This window comes from Elephantulus edwardii, unplaced genomic scaffold, assembly GCF_000299155.1.
Source record: "Elephantulus edwardii isolate Elephantulus edwardi_28Jun2011 unplaced genomic scaffold, EleEdw1.0 scaffold00017, whole genome shotgun sequence".
NCBI classification, from domain to species: Eukaryota; Metazoa; Chordata; class Mammalia; order Macroscelidea; family Macroscelididae; genus Elephantulus; species Elephantulus edwardii.
The window spans coordinates 3,437,914-3,455,459 of NW_006399767.1; positions in this window are offsets into that span (position 1 = coordinate 3,437,914).

Below are 17,546 nucleotides of genomic sequence, written 5' to 3' on the forward strand. Positions count from 1 at the left end.
CCCCCTACACCCTTTAATTTTTACTTTTTCTTTATCTTCACTTTTCAGGTATGTCTCTTGGAGACAGCATATTGGTGGGTTTTGTTATTGTTTTTTTAATCCAATTTGCTACTTTTTTTTTTCTTTTCTCCTCAGTGGTGCATTTAAACCATTCACATTCAGTGTGATTATTTAGAGGCAAGATTTTATTGTTATCATTTTGTTGAGTTATCTTTGGGGTGTTGCTATTTACTTTGGTTCACTCTACTTTCTGTGGCATCTCTGTAAGGAGGAGGTCTCTCAGTGCTATGTGCAATGCTGGTCTTGTTTTTTACGAAATCCCTAGGTTCTCCTTTTCTGAGACTATCTTGATCTCTATTTCATATTTGATGCACAGTTTTGCCATGTATAGCATTCTTGATTTACAGTTGTGTTATTTTAGTGTTGAATATATGTCATTCTACTGTCTTCTTGCTCTCATGGTTTCTGTTGAGAAATCGGCACTTAATCTTATTTGTTCTCCCTCATAGGTTACTCTTTGTTTCTCCCTAGCTGCTTTCAGAATTCTCTCATTATCATTGGTTCTGGCAAATTTGACTATGGCATGCCTTGGTATTTTACTTTTGGGGTCTATTCTATATGGTGTTTATTCAACTTCTTGAATATATATATTCTCTCCTTCTTCATTATGCCTAGAAAATTTACTTCTAGTAATTCTTCCAAAACTTTGTCAATGCCTTTACTTACTTCTTTCTGTTCTGATATTCTGATTATGTGCATGGCATTTCTCTTTATGGTGTCCCACATTATTCTTAGGCTTTCTTCTTTTTTCTTCCTTTATGATTCTGCTTTCTCTCCCCCACCCCCCCACCAACCCAGCGGATCAGTGCTGACAATGCTATATTCTATTTCATAGGTTCTGTGTTCCATCTTTTTAACTCTATTCATATGTCTTTCCAACGTGTTAACAGTATCTTTAACATTGCTTCTCATATTTTGAACTGTGGTTTATTGTTTTTCCAGAGCATGTAATGCTTCATTTGTTTTACCTGAATTGTTTTGTATTATGGTTTTTTGGTTGGGTTTTTTTTTTTGTGTTTGCTTTTGGTTGTTGTTTTTGTGTTTTGTGTTGGGGTTTTTTTGGGGTTTTTTTTGTTTGTTTACTTTCCTCTTGGTTTTTGTTTGCAATTTCTTGTCATTCTTCAACTATGACTTTCGCCATTGAAAATATTCAATCACAGTTCATTTAAATTCTGTGTCAGAAAGTTCCATCAGACTTTCTGGCTTCAGGAAATCCATTGATACTTTGTCACTTGTAAGTGTGACACCTTGTTTTGGGTTTGTGTAGGGTGTGAGGAAGCCTGCTATCTACATGACATTGCTATCCTAATGTTTTTCACACCTAGGGTGATAGCAGTCTCTTGATCTGATGTCACTGCTCCAGAGGATGGTTGGACAGCTACCCTGCAAGAGTCTCTCTCATAAATGTCACTCAATGGAAGACTTTCTTCAAGTCAGGAGAAATAAGGCCTGTGAATTAGCTGTCCCTCTGTCAGACAACTGCTGCAGTTAGGCCAGTCCAAGGTACTGTGGACTAAAGACAGCTCACAATTGTGGGAGAGGAGAGGAGAGGAGAGGAAATGAAACTGTTTCACCTGTGATACTGGCACAATTCAGTGGGGTGCCAGTGAGTTGTCCTCTAGATATTGGGGCAGGAGTATCCAGGCTGTGGGGCCAGGTTCACCACATCGTGGGGTCAGGTTTTCCAGGCAGCAGGACTGGGACTTACGCATAATGGGGCAGTACCAAACTTCGAGATGGCAAGCAGGAACATCTAGGTATCTGTGTAAGTTCTTCAGGCATGGACTCAGGGATCCAGGTGGCAGGGCCAGGGGACCTCCAGTTGGAGTGGGGGGGAAACCCACCAGGTAGCAGTGCCATGGTCTAGTGCTCCAGACAAGAGATCAGTCTAAGACACACTAAGAAACCTAGTTAATTGACTGTATATGCTGTATAGAATGGACACACTTAAAAGCAATGCAAATAGAAGCCAGAGTCTTTGTTTTCTTGATGTTGAGCTTCAATCCATATTAAAGACTACAGTCCTTGACCTTCTGCAGCAAACACCTCATGTCCTCCTCAGTTTCACCAAGTAAGTCTGTGTCATCTGCATAAAGTAGATTATTGATGAATCTTCCTCCAATCTTGATGCCATATTCCTTCTCATAAAGACCAGTCTCCCGAATAATCTGTTCTACATATAGATTGAAAAGGTATAGAGATAAGATGCATCATTGGTGCACATCTTTCCTGATACTGAACCATGCAGTGTTTCCTTGTTCTTTTATGACTACTACTTCCTGATACAAGTATTCATTTTGCACGAGCACAATTAAGTGTTCTGGGATTCCCATTTCCTCAAGGTTAGCTACAATTTGTTGTGATCCACACAGTCAAATGCCTTTGTATAGTCAATGAAACACAAATAGACATTCCTCTAGTACTTTCTGCTTTCAGCCAAGATCCATTTAACATTGACTATGATGGCATAGCATCTTCTAAATTCTGCTTGCACATCTGGAAATACTCCAGTCATTTTTGGTAATCTTCAACAGGATCTTGCTTGTGTGTGAAGTTAGTGATATTGTTCAATAATTTCCACACTCTATCTGGTCCCCATTTTGGGGAACGAGAATGAATATAGACCTCTTCCAGTCAATTGGCCAAATAGTTATCTTCCAGATTTCTTGGCACAACCTGGTGAGCGTTTCCAGGATGACATCTGTTTCAGGTGTCAATTGGTATTCTGTCAATTCCTGGGGCTTTATTTTTTTGTCATTTCCTTTGGAGAGCTTGAATTTCCTCTTTCAGCACCATTAGTTAAACCCTAGTTTCAATATAGCTGAAGGAAGGAGAAACAGGAAAAATGTGTTTTTAATGTCTTACCTCTGGAAATTCTATGAATGTGGAGAAACGACAAAAGTTACACAACTATTCAGGTCTTTCAATTTTATGGTTATTATGAGTCATCTATGACATGATAGCACTTAACAACAACAACAATGTGGGCAGAAGAATTACAAGGAGGCCTGGTAATGCAGTGGTTAATGCACTCAGCTGGTAAGCAAAATTTTGGCCATGTGAATTTACCAGCAGTTCTACTTGAGAAAGACAGGACAGCTTGCAGCTGATGGTATTGATTGAATATCCATGCAAAATTAAATTATTGACAATTTCAGAGGTTTTTTTTTTCTATCAGTGATGATGTTGCCAATGAACCCAGGTGTGGAAATTTCTTTTCTTTGATTTTGAGATTAATTAGGAGGCCAGCACTTAATTCACTGCCAACCAGCAATATTGATAATTGTAGTATTTGACTTTCTTCATAAATTGCTTTACGTCATCTGCACTTTCTGCAGACATGCCATCTTCATAATGTAGGTTGATAAGTCTTTCCCAAATCTTGATGTCATATTCTTCTTCATATAATCCAGCCTCTCAGATTACTGCTTGTGCAGGATATAGATTTAATATGTATGGACAGGGCTAGGAAAAGTCTGTATCTTGAGATTTTCCCCTTAAAATGAGATTTTATATAACTCATAGAAAGGGCTCAAAAATATGAAGGAAAGGAAAGGGGAGGGAACAAAGAAGAAGAGAGATAAATGTAAAAGGAAATAGAGAGTTGTTGAGTGATAATAGTTTATCATTTTGCCCAAGATTAGCTGGTTTACTAAAAAAAAATAATTTTTCATCTTCTTTTCAAAATCCATGATAATCTAAGGCTGGAACCTGCTTATTGAACACAGGTAAATTGTTGTTCTACCAGTTAAAAAACTACTTAGTCTGTAAAGTATTATTTTCATGATAAGGACAATGGGTTTCTTTTAAGACTGCTTGACCTGTTTCTTATGATCAAAAATAATATAGAATAAGTAAATTATTCCAAATCAATATGTGACTTTATAATTATTTCTGGATGTTTAGATAGTTGCTGTTCAAGATTATCCCTAAATGATGGGAATGTTGTGGATAATATACTTTTGCTGATATAAGTATTCTTGGTATATGTGGATCTCCATATTACTTTTCAAAGAACTTCTTTATGTATTATTCTATTTGATCAACACACTAAATCCACTGCTGCTGAATTGATTCCAACTCATAGGAACCCTATTGGACAAAGTAAATGTGCCCCATAGGACTTCAATAGCTTAAAATCTTTGTGGAAGCACTTGGACTTATCTTTATTTATAGGAGGAATTGGTGGCTCTGAACCACAAACCTCAAGGTTAGTAGTCAAGTTTTTTAATTGCTATGCTACTAAGGTTTCTCATTTGATCAAAATAGCCAGAATATAGTAGGATTTGAGCAGTTATCACCACCTTATTTTATAGGTATTGACTTAAAATAATACTGTAATAAAATAACAGCAACTATAGATACTATATCAGTTTTGTTATTATTCTTCAAGAAAAATATAAGATTTTACAGAGATCTCATGGAAGCAAACATGGAGGAAGAGAAGGAGGCCAAACAGAATTGTAGGACTTTCACCTTTACACCAAGTAGGAATACTCTGCTTTTTCTCTTTTATCTGGGAAGGAGGATTTGCATTAAACCATCCTCACTTGCTCCCCTGATACTGTTATAATGAACTGACCTGAAAATAAGTGCATTAAGTGGCCATAGAACATAAAGACACTAATTAGTCCACTTGGGGATCAAATCCGTGATAACAGATTTATTCATGCTTTCCTCTATCCCCCAAACTATTCAGATAAAAGCAAAGGGGTGAAATAAATCTATCATATATATGACAATCCTCAAGAACAAACACTTCAAGTTTTCAAATATGATCTGGTTGATTCTGTCAGAAAGAAAGAGTTCTATCACTAGTTAAGAATAAGTAATAATAGAATCTGAACCAGTAGAAACAATATTTCATACTTAAGGAAAAGCAAATAACCAATAAACCTTAAAATAATGTCTTTCAAAATAATGTTTATATTAGGAGAGACAAAATTTTGCAATTGTAAAATTCTTTAAGAAATTAGTATATTTAATAATTACAATTATTATATACAATTATACATAATAATGACATATATTATTGTTGATAATACAAATTAGGAAATTATTTCTAAGGATTAATTTGGCATTATGCATGAAAGGTTAAGTGTATCTTTGTACTCCGACTCATAAGGTCAATTTTCAAAATCATCTAAAAGTAGTAAGAATCACAGATGTAACAAAGGTATATGCTCAATAATTTCTAGTTAACATTTTTTTCTTATACTGTAGTTTTTAATATCTTCAAATTTACTTTCAATATATATACTTCAGATGAGAGATGATTCACAGTAAAAAATGTTGATAATGGCATTTGTGATTATTTTTATCATTATTCTTGAGAGAAAGGATTTTGGATTTAGAATTATTACTCTTATGGTTTAAATTTCTCATCCCTCCCTATTTTGTCCCCTGATAAATCTAATTTTTTTTCCTCTATAGATTCACCTATTTTAGATATTTCAAAGACATAAAATCATACCATATATAGTTTTCAGTATCTGACATTTTAGCATATTTTCAAAATTCATCTACTTAGTGGCAGACATCAGAACTTTATTTCCCTTCGTGGGTGAATAACTCTTCATTGCATGCACACACACACACACACACACACACACACACACACACACTGCCTGCATGTTTAATTTTATCTCTTGATGATCTCTAGGGTTGCTTTTATCATTTAGTATCTATGAATAAGGCTTCAGTGAATATTGTGATAGATATGTCTCTTTGAATCACTACTTTTTGCTTTCCAACACTAGGCCTACAAATGGAATTGCTAGGTTGCACAATAATTCTATGTTTGTTTAGGGGCATATTTAGAGTGAGGGTTTTCTTTTTTTCTTTTATGTTTACCTCTTTTAAAAACCAACAATCTATCTCCTATGTATATATTTCACTCTCATCAACACTGTTGTTAGATGCTATTGAGTCAAGTTTTACTCATAGAGACCCTGTGAGCAATAGCTTTGGAATGTCTTATCATTATTTCTATTGTACTTGAGCTTATTGTTGCAGTCACTTTGTCAGTTCATCTTGTTGAGGGTCTTTCTCTCTTTTGTTGACGCTCTACATTTTGGAATATGATGACTTTTTCTAAGGAATAGCCCCTCCTAACATACCCAAAGTAAATTAAATGACGTTTTGCCTCCTTTCCTCTAAGGATCATGCTGTCTGTAACCTTGTATAAGACATACCTGTTTGTTCTTTGGACATTCCAGGGGATATTCAGTACGCTTCTTCAAAACTACAGTTTAAAAGCATCAATTCTTCTGTCATCCTTATTCAATGTCAAACTCTCAGATACATAGCAGATGATTGGAAATATTATGGCTTGAATCAGGTGCACCTTAGTCTTTAACCTTAATCAGCAAGACTTTGGAGAAGCCTCTGATAATACACTTTCCCAATACTATAGATTTCCTGATCTCCTGACTGGTGGTTCTTAGGGTTTTGATTGTGGATTCGAGCAGCCTGAAATCCTTGACAAATTCAGTCTTTCTCTTTTGATCATGATGTTGTCTAATGACCCAGTGGTAGCAATTTTTCCTCCTTGATGTTTATATTCAAACTACTTTAAAGGCTGTCATTCTTGATTTTCTGCAGCATGTGCCTCAAGTCCTCCTCTTTCAGCAAGCAAGGTTGTGTTGTCTGTGTACCATCAACTGTTGATGAGTCTTACGATCCTGATGTCCATCCTGTTACTGCGTGGTTTAAAATGAAGAAAGATGTGGGTCATGGCTATATACTTCTTCCAAATCTATTCTATATGCATGCTGAGCATGTCATTGAAGAAGATGGGCTTAATGAAGAAAGATGTGGCAAGACAGAAGGAAAACTCATAAATCAGTACTATACATATACTTCAATTTCCCCACACTCTTGACAGTACTTGTCATTTTCTGTTGTCTTATTTGCTTTCAATAGTTATGTGAGTGATTGTGAAGTAGTATCTCACTGACTTATTTTTATTGGTCTATCAAACGACATATTTATACTAATAGGTACAGCACTAGATGTTCTCATCAGTCTATGTAAGGAAATTTGGAAGACAGTACCTGGAAAATTGACTGGGAAAGATCCATATTTATTCTGATTCTTAGGAAATATGTTCAAACAGAATGTAGAAATTATTGAACAATACACTAATATTACATCTCCAGAGTACTGAAAAGCAGGCAGCAATGTCTATCTAAAGACTAAGGTGCACCTAATCCAGGTCATGGTGTCCACAATTACCTGCTCTGCACCATAGAGCTGGACAATAACTAAGGATGTCAGAAGACAAATCAGTGCTCTAAATTGTGCAGAAGAAGAGTCTTGAACATCTCATGGGCCATCAAGAAATGGGTCTGTCTTGGAGGGGGTGAAATAAAGTTTCTCCTTGGAGACTAGGATTTTGAAGCTCCATCTCACATAATTTGGACACATGGCCAGGAGAGACCAGTCTTTGGAGAAGGACACCATGCTCAGAAGGGTAGAGAAAGAACACAGGAGAGGAAAGGTTCTGATGAGATGGATTAATACAATGACTGGATAATAGGAGTTGGTGTGTCAAAATCAGTGAGACTGTATCATAATTTCTCAATACATTCGTTTGTGTTTGGACATTTGAGCTGTTTCCATGTTCTTATGATCGTGAATAATGCTGCTATGAACATTGGTGTACAAATCTCGGTTTGTGCCTCAGTTCTCATATTCTTAGGGTATATTCCAAGTAGTGGACTAGCTGGGTTGTATGGAATTTCTATGTTCAGCTTTTTGAGGAAACACCAAACTGCCTTCTAAAATGCTTTTTTCCATTTTACAATCCCATCAACAATGTATAACAGTTACTTTCTTGCCACATCCTCTCCAATATCTATTTCTTGCTGCCCTGTTAAACTTTGCCACTGTTACTGAAGTGAGTTGGTACCTCATTATGGTTTTGATTTGCATCTCTCTTATTGCCAGTGATTTGGGGCATTTCTTCATGTGTCTGTTTGACATTCAAATATCTTCCTCTGTGAAAATTCTTTCCATGTCTTTTGTCGATTTTGTAATTGGGTTATCAGTTTTTTTCTTGTGGAGGCCCAGGAGTATTCTGTAAACTTTTGTTTTAAGACTGTTGTTTGAGATGGTATTACCAAATGTTTGTTCCTAGTCTGTAAGTTTTCTTTTCACCATGTTGGAAAAAGTTTTGTATCTGTACAGGGATTTAATCTTTAGAAGATACTATGCATCCATTTTATCCTCTTTATATTGTGCATTTCTGGTTGTATTTGGCAGTCTCTTTACACCTTGGACTAGCACTTCTAAGCTTGATTCCAGTTTATCTCTTATGAAGTTATGGATTTGGGTTTTACGCCCAGGTCTCTAATCTACTTTGAGTTGATTTTTGTGTATGGTATGAGAAGTGGATCTTGTTTCAGCTTTCTGCAGGTGGAAGTCCAGTTTTGCCAACATCATTTGTTGAAGAGTTAATCATTTCCCCATTTGATAGCACTGATTGCCTTGTCAAATATCAGTTGACCATAGATAGCTGGGTCTAGTCACACAATGGAATACTATGCAGCACACAGGAGCAATGATTTTGTAAATTATTACTTAACTTGGGAGGGACTAGAGAACATTATTCTGAGTGAACTAACTCAGTACTACAAGGATAAATAATGTATAAAACCATTATTGTAGAATAAGTATAAGGATCCAAGAGGGGTGGCTGAGGGTGGAAGCAGAGGGATGTGGATGTGCAAGGAGAGGGGAGATTAATCATTGGGTTGTACAGTTTGATGGGTGGGAGATGAAAGAAATTGAAAGAATGTGTCCAAATTTGTATTTGAATTTTGTAAATAAACTAGTAGGAATAAAAACAATCAGTGAGACTGGCTCAGAACAGGACAGGCTTCAGAACTGTTGTACATAGGGTCGCTATGGGTTGCAGGTGACTCGACAGCACGTAACAACAACAACAACAAGCTAAATATTGCTGAATTTCATCTAAAAAAAGCTAGTACATTGACATAGAACTGCTGAAAATTCAAATTGGGTTTGGAAGTGGTTGTGGCATCAGGCATATTATTGCTTTTGACAGATTTTAACTGAAAGCAGGAACATAACAAACAATAGTTAACATTGATAAGAATTAGAACCTGAGAAAATCTAATCATGCTCATACAAAACCTATTCCTAGACCAAAAAGCTGTTGTCTGAACAGGACAAAGGAACACTAAATGGTTTAAAATCAAGAAAATGTATACCAGAACTATATCCCTTCTCTGTACCTATTTAATCTGTGTGCTGAACAAAATCATTTGATAAGCTGGATTTGATGAAGAAAAACGAGATTTTAGGATCAGCGAAAGACTCATAAACAACCTGCATTATGCAAATGACACAACCTTGCTTATTGAAAATGACGTGGACTTGAAATGCTTTGTGCAGAAGATCAAAGACTGCAGTCTTCAGTATGGATATATCTCAATACCAAGAAGACAAAAATCCTCTCTACTGGGCAGAGAAGCAACATCAGAATAGATGGAGAAAATATTAAAATTGTCAATGATTTCATCTTGCCTGAACACACAATCAATACCATTGGCACTAGGAGTGAAGAAATAAAAAATTACATTGCATTGGAAAAATCTACTGTATAGGAAGTCTCCATAATAGTGAAAAGCAATGACATCAGTTTGAAGGAGAAGGTGTGCCTGATTCAAGCCTTGATCTTTTCATTCATGTGCTATGTGTCTCAAAGAATAAGAATGACAGGAAAAGAATTGATGGTTTAGAGCTAAGTTGTAAGAGAAGAATATTGAATATCCCATGGACTGACAAAAGAACAAATATATATTCTATAGAAGGTACAAAACTTTAAGAGTGTTTCTTAAAGGAAATGATGGCGAGCCTCCAACTCACATACTTTGGACATAGTTATTAGGAGGGGCTAGTCCTTGGAAAGGGGCACCATTCTTGGAAAAGTGGAGGGTTACTGAAGGAGAAAAATTCCCTCAAAGAGATAGACGACTGACACAGTGATACAGGAATGACAGACTCCAGTATGTCAGAGATGATGGTGGTATTGCAGGATGAGACAAGTTTCAGATCCATTGTTCACAAGTCTACTAGGAGTTATATTCGTCTTGACGGTCTTGATGGCACATAGCAACAATAATAACAACAGCAAATGGCTAAGGAAAGAGCTACTATGTTATAATGTGTTGTGTTGTCCTGTTAACAGAAAAATAACCAGTTCAGGTCTACCAACTGCTTCCTTTGGGAGAGAAATTTGTGCAGTCTCCGTCTATAGATATTTAAAATGGCTATAAAATCATAGCAACCTTTCATTAGATTGCCAAGGATATAAATCTTAAAGGAGGGATATAACTTATCTTCCTTCCATGGTGTGACTGGTGGATTTGAAGCCCCAACACTTTGTTGGTTATTTACCATTTAGTTGCAACTAACTCATAGATGACCCTCCAGTGGGTTTACAGAGACAGCAAGTTGTGTGGAAGGAGATTGTCCATCTTTCCCCTGCTTTCTATGAGTTGTTGTGGTTGTTGTGTGATGTCGAGTTGGAACCAACCCACCATAACTGACCCTCTGATGTGTTTTTAGAGGCAGTTTATTACATGGGAGGAAATTACTCATAGTAGTCCTTGATGGTATACATCAAGGGTCCTTCTGTACATAGGTGGTCACAGGAAAATTACATATAACAAGTACAAAGATCTGAGAAATCATACGAACCCCTTATTTTGCAATGAAGGAAAGTGAGGTCAATAGGAACAAATGATTCACTGAAGAAAATCTAAGACTGATGCAAAGCATATTTTTTGTTGCTATGTGCCATTGCAGGATAGAGCACGGTTTAGGGCTGTTGTGCATAGGGTGGCTATGAGTCGCAAACGACTCGATGGCACATAAGAACAACAAAAATGTGCCATTGAGTTGCCTGCGACTCATAGTGACCCTATGTATAAGAGCCCTAAGGAACACTATCCCGTGGACTGTTATAAGAACAAAACAAATGTGTCTCGGAAACTGTGCAGTCAGAGTGCTCCTTGGGGGCAAAGATGCCAAAGCTTCATCTCTTATTCTTGGACATGTTTCTAGGATAGACTACTTCTTGGAAAGTGACATCATGCTTAGTAATGTGGTGTGTCAGCGAAAGAGAGAAAGCCAACAAGATAGATTGGCACAGTAACTGAACCAATGGGCTTGAGTGCATCAGAGATGGTGAGGATGTCAGAGGATAAAACAGGGTTCAGATACGTTGTTCATAGGGTTGCTATGAGTTGTATGTGAATAGACAACATCTAACAACAGGAAAATGTTTGCTCTGTTGTCAGTTAAGCATCTTGTGGAAGATGTGGTGGTACATTTTCTTTGTTGTTGTTATGTGCCAACAAGTCGCTTGCATCTCATAGTGACCCAATGTACAAGAGCCCTAAAAACCATTCTATTCTGTGCCAACATAGCCATCTCAAACACACTCATTCCCATCACTCCACTCACAGAATCGATCCAGCTCATCAAAGGTCTTCCTCTCCTGAGCTGTCCTTCCACTCTGCCAAACATGATGTCTCTCTCTCCAAGGACTAGTCCCCTGTCAATTACTGATGGGTACTTACTCTGTGTCATAAACTGTGATTAGGGATTTTTATATGTATTTTTTTCATCCTCACAATGGCTCTACTACATCATTATTATTGTTTTCCCTATTAAATGGAGAAACTTAGCCTGAGAAAAACTTAATAACCTGGTTGAAAGCTCATATTTGGTAAGACTGGTGTTCAAATGCTCCTTACATCATACTCTCCTGACACTACCAACTATGAGATTTTGCACAAAGACAAGAAATCTATTGTTTCATTGCATTCCATACATTAAATTTGTTTTAACAAAGGATTTTTAATAAAAATTGAAAGGACTTTAAAAAGGAATATATGATTAGGCATTTATCTATAAGACAACTGTCCAGAATAAGAGGTACATTCCAAAGCGGACTGGGGAAGGGAGAAGTAAAGGATGAAGGGAGGAAATTGTGTAACAATTAGTGAATATTTAAAAAGCAAAAAGAAAGAAAAAGAAAGTGAACTGGGGAGAAGAAAGAAAAGGGGAAGATGAAAATGTACAACAATGAATAAATGAAAATCCAACTTTTCTGTAAACTTTCATTAAAATCACAATTAAAATTAAAAAATGTAAAAAGAAAATGTTTCCTAAGAGACTAAAAGTTCTTGTTGTCAGATCCTATTCATTAATTTTGAGATTAAAATAAATAAACAGTTTGGATTTTCATGGAGAATGGTTTTCTTTTTCTAGTTCTCTTTCCTGGCCCTTTGCATATTAGTTGTTGCATATGCCATCCAATCAGAGCCTCTTGCTGGCTCTCTTGCAGATTTTTAAGAGCTTGTAAATTGCATGGAGGAGAGTGCATCTTTTCCTTGTGAAGCAGCAAGTGAATTCAGACTGCCTGCCTTTCGTTCAGCAGCTCAATTCCTTACCATTATTAAGTCACCAGAGCTCTTGTATATTTAGGGAGGAAAAATACAAATAGTAAATTGATCCTATATTCCTTTTGTCATCAAAACTCATTGAGTTGGAACTAATCTGTACATAGTTGACCCTGCAGCTGGTTTTTAGAGGCTGTAAAATGCATGAGAAGAGGTTGCCCATCTTTTCCCTGTGAAACTATTAGTAAAGTCAACCTTAAGGCATGTGGGAGTGCAACTACTTACCAACGAGGCCACCAGAGCTTTCTTTTGGTTGACAAAAAAAGGTAAGGCTAGTTAATTTAAGGTTTAAAAAAGGGTAGGTTCTTTCTTCATGCATTTATTCTATATTGTGTATTTTTAACCAACTTTACAGATACAATTGGTTCATAGTCCCAAAAGCCTCAATACTAAAGAATTTCTAAAGTCTTAATAAGCTACAAATCCATATGAAAATATAAATAAGACAAAAAGCACATGGGCCATCATTTGACAAAATCTGAAAAAAAATGTACTATCATATTACATTTAGCCATGAAACATATATATGGTAGAAAAGAATTAAAAATCAATGTTTCACAAATTTTAAAAAAACTTTCTTTTTTTGTGGTGGAGTGAACCACACATTTATCTAGGTTTCAATCCCAGTCAGTTCAGTGTGACCTTAGCAAAGTTATGGAACTCTTGGAACTTAGTTTTTCTGTCTAGTGAGAACATTAGAAAGTAGAAGTTCAAAATGTCTCTGTTAGTTGTTAAATGTTATAATTCCTTTCTTAGTACTTAGTTTAAGGGTATGTGGTCATTATATTAACATACCTTATGAAAAAAAAAAAACAAAAACCAAAACTTGAAACACTTCACCCCAGAAAGACCCTCATTGATATCTACAGTTGAGGACACATGAGCAGAAATTAGGCAGTTTTGACATAGAAGTCTGATAAAAACTAGGAAGATCCTTATAGAGATATTTTAAGCTTATTTTAAACATTGCTTGATCAAATTAATTTATATGCTAAAGCAGAAGTGCCATCCATTTCCTAAATAACATGCCTCCTCTGGAAACTCTCTGAACTTTGATAAATGTTGATCGTTTTGGAGGGGCTTCGGGCCTTTTGTTCATAGGGTCGCTGAGTCGCTGAGTTGTACTGGACTTGAGGGCAATCAACAACAACAACAATGTTGACATCTAATTTGCATGTTAACTGTCTTTTAGTTTTACAATCTTTAACTTTAGACCGTCATTATATGAAACAAAATCACTCAGTTGTTAAAGGAACAGTGGTGGTGCAGCCCATGAAGTGTAAGCTGCTAATCAAAAGGCAGAAGCTCTAGTGGTTCAAATCCACTAGCTGCTTTCAAGCAGAAAGATGGACAATCTCCTGTCATTACTGTTTAGAACTTTGGAAACTTAATGGATGGTCAGTCACAATGAGTCAGAAGGGACTTGATGACAGTGGGTTTGACTTGGAATTGTCAACTGGTAAAACTCAAAGGTTAATAGTTAAAGAACAACCAGAAATGCCTTAGAAGACAGACTTGGAAATATATTTTTAGAAGAATCAGCCCTCAAAGACTCATGGACCTTTGTTCCATTCTGATACATCTAGGGTGTCCATGAGTTAAATAGACTCAATGACAAATGGTATTTCTTTAAAACTTTAAGATACTTTTGTGTAACAAAATATACTTAAGGCTTAAATGATTAAAACATGTAGTTCTGAATGTGAGTAGTATGAGAATATCTTCTGATATTTTTATGAGATAATCATAATAGTACTCACTTGAAGATCTTGTACAATACTGAATGTGTATTCAGTATTTGAGAGCTCATTTTAAGGAGTGATTTCTATTTTATGCAAAACTATGACAGAGTTTTACAAATTACCTGATCAAGCATCCCAGGAAACTATAATAGGGCACAAATTCCCAATGATGGAAAATTGTGCCCAATTTAAATACAAGATGAATATTAATAGGATACTTTTGTTCCCCTTTAAATGCTTTCCCTGTTTTACTTTCCTGCTTGAGTCAATGGTCTTTAAGCTGAGTTCTGAATAGTTTGCGCATTCTCATCTTCAACAAAATTATGCATAAAAAATCTATACCTATCCTAGGAGACTTCAAGAATAAATTGCATTAATTTTGATTAATTCTAGTATTTGCTGAAAAGTTCTCACTCCTGCTATGCCACATGCATTCAGGCATGCAAAATGGGAATGCTGTAAATACCACATTCTAAGTGAAGGTTTTTGAAAAACCTTTGGGGGACATTACTTTGCCTTTAATAACAAGTCCAAAATCGTGCCTACTGGGCCTCTCCAGTGGAAACACTGATTGTGCATTGCTATGAACAAACAGTGTTGTCATAAGGCAATTACCTGTGAAATTTTGAATAACTGCAGCGCAACAGAAAGGAGCAGCAGCAGGAGGAGAAAATAGGCATTCAAAGGTGAAAACTACTTTTTTTCCCCTGGAAGGTATTTTTTAAAAGACAACAAGAAGAAAGTACTTTATTTTTCAGTCTCTTTCTCCCCAAGCTTTACACAACGTAGATGCTCTGTTGTCAAGTTGGAAAATTAAAGCTATGATTATCTTTAAAAAAAGTTTTACTTGTCAGAATTTCTTACCAGCGTATGAAACACTTCTTTGTTGTGCCTCATGCCACATTTTCATTTCTACAAGACATACCGTGGAGAACACCTTGTCCAAAAGAGTCAGCATCAATGCTTTTCATACCATGCCAATTGATTCTATGAACTCTCTGCTTCATTTTCCACTGGGCAAATCTTTCCAACTTTTTGTTATATGACAAATGTAATTTTATTTTGAAATAACCAAACAGAAACAGAGAAGAATTATGTGGGCTTGGGATTGGTTCTACAGAACAAAGTGAAATTCAGTGGTCACAATTACTTGGTGTTTTGTTAGGGCCATATTGTCAATAAAAACCATTTCTAAAAGGTCTAGTTACAAAAAAAGGAACAGAAAAAAATGTCTCTAGTTTAAGACTTGATAATAAATCCAAAGTGATTATTGGTATAGTACTGTTCTGATAGAGAAAAGAGAGCAATAAATAAAAAGTGGCATTTTTACCAATTACTCCCAACGCCTCCGTCATTCAAGGTTTTTTCCTTTTTAGTAGCCACTCAACAAATTCAATCTTCATTGAATTCAGCTCAGTGCAACCTTCCATAGAATTAATTATCTCTCTTTTGTTGTTGTCATGTACTGGAGAATCAGAGCCAACCCATACCTGACCCGCCAGTGGGTTTTTAGAGGCAGTTAATTACACCGGAGGAGATTTTCCATCTTTCTCCTGTAGAGTAGCTAGATATAGGATCATTTATTTTAAAATATGGTGAACACTGAGATAGTTTGAGAATGTGGAGTAAGATAGGCCATAGTTTCAGTCTATTGTTTATAGGGTTTTAGTAAGTTGTAGTCAACTCAATGGCACTAATAACAACAGAAAAAAGGTAAATGTTAATTTGAAACTTGGTTTAGAATCTTCCTATATTGTTGTAGTACTTAGTTATATACCTAACAATTGGATCTCCAGGGGGAAAAAGGTCTAAAATATTCTGCTTCCCTGGTATATTCAAGCCTTGTTACTTGCCATCAAGTCACCTGAGACCCATAGCAACCCTATGTACAACAGCTCTGAACCCATTGCTGTCCTGAGCCAGTCTCACAATTCTAACACACTGACCTTCATTGACTCAATCACTGTATCAATCCATCTCATTTGGGGTCTTCCTCTTCTGCACTGTCCTGTCAGCCTTCCAAGTATGATGTCCTTCTGCGAGTACTGGTCTCTCTTGGCTATGTGCCCAAAGTATATGAGAAAGATTTTCGAAATCTTAGCCTCCAAGGAGAAACTTGCTTTCACCCTCTCCAAGAAAGATCTATTTATTTTTTAGGTGTGATCCATGATATGTTCAAGACTTCTCCAGAACCACAGCTCAAAGGTATTATTTATTATTCTGTCATCCTTAGTCATTGTCCAGCTCTCTGATGCATAGCAAGTAATTGCAAAGACCATGGACTGAATTAGGTGAGCTTTAGTCTCTAGACTGATAACGTAGCTTTTCAGCACTCTGGAGATGTTCCTTACAGCAGATTTTCCCAATGCAATCCTGCTATGGGCTATTTTAAGCTGCGAGAATGATGCCACTAAACGTAGAATTTGTGCATTAGTTGGTTCCATGACAAAAAAGAGTTGATAGCAGCTTACCTACCAGAGAAAGTTATAACACCACCCTTTATTTTATCCTTCATAATAACTTTGTAATAATAAGATTGCAATAATTATGTGTATCTCACAGTCAGCTGAGAAGATTAATCAAACAACAGACAACTCTAATTCTATTAAAGTTCAATTCTTAAAACCCATTTGAGCCCTAATAATGATTGATAAATTCTTCAGAAAGATACCTGTCACATTTATGAGTATAGTCACATAGACCCTAGAGTTGCTTCGCTAATCCAGTGGACATTCTTCTAGAGGATCAAATCCATTAACTATTCTGAGGAAGAAATATGAGTAGTGTCCCCCTGTGCAATTCACAGCCTTGAAACACCCCTAAAGGATCAGTTATGAGTATTCCTGAGTCAATGACAATGAAAGAGAGAGAGATAGCTAGAGAGAACAATTGATAACATAGAAGACAGAATGAGGAATTAAAATCATTTAAAAATATTCAAATAATTGCTATATAACAAGGATACTGGTAATACATGGACATACGTCTAGAATCATAAAACACATAAGCACTAAGCATGTGAGGAAGAGTTCATTTTAATGGCAAGATTAGGGATTTTGTAAAACCATAATCTTTATGAAACAAAGACTCAGCAAAGTGTATAAACTTGCTAAATAATATAGTACTTCTTGAAATATTTCAATACTGACTTCTTGTTGTTATGTGCCGTCGAGTCGTTTGCGACTCATAGCGACCCTATGTACAACAGCCCTAAACCTTGCTCTATCCTGTGCCAATCGCATTGCCT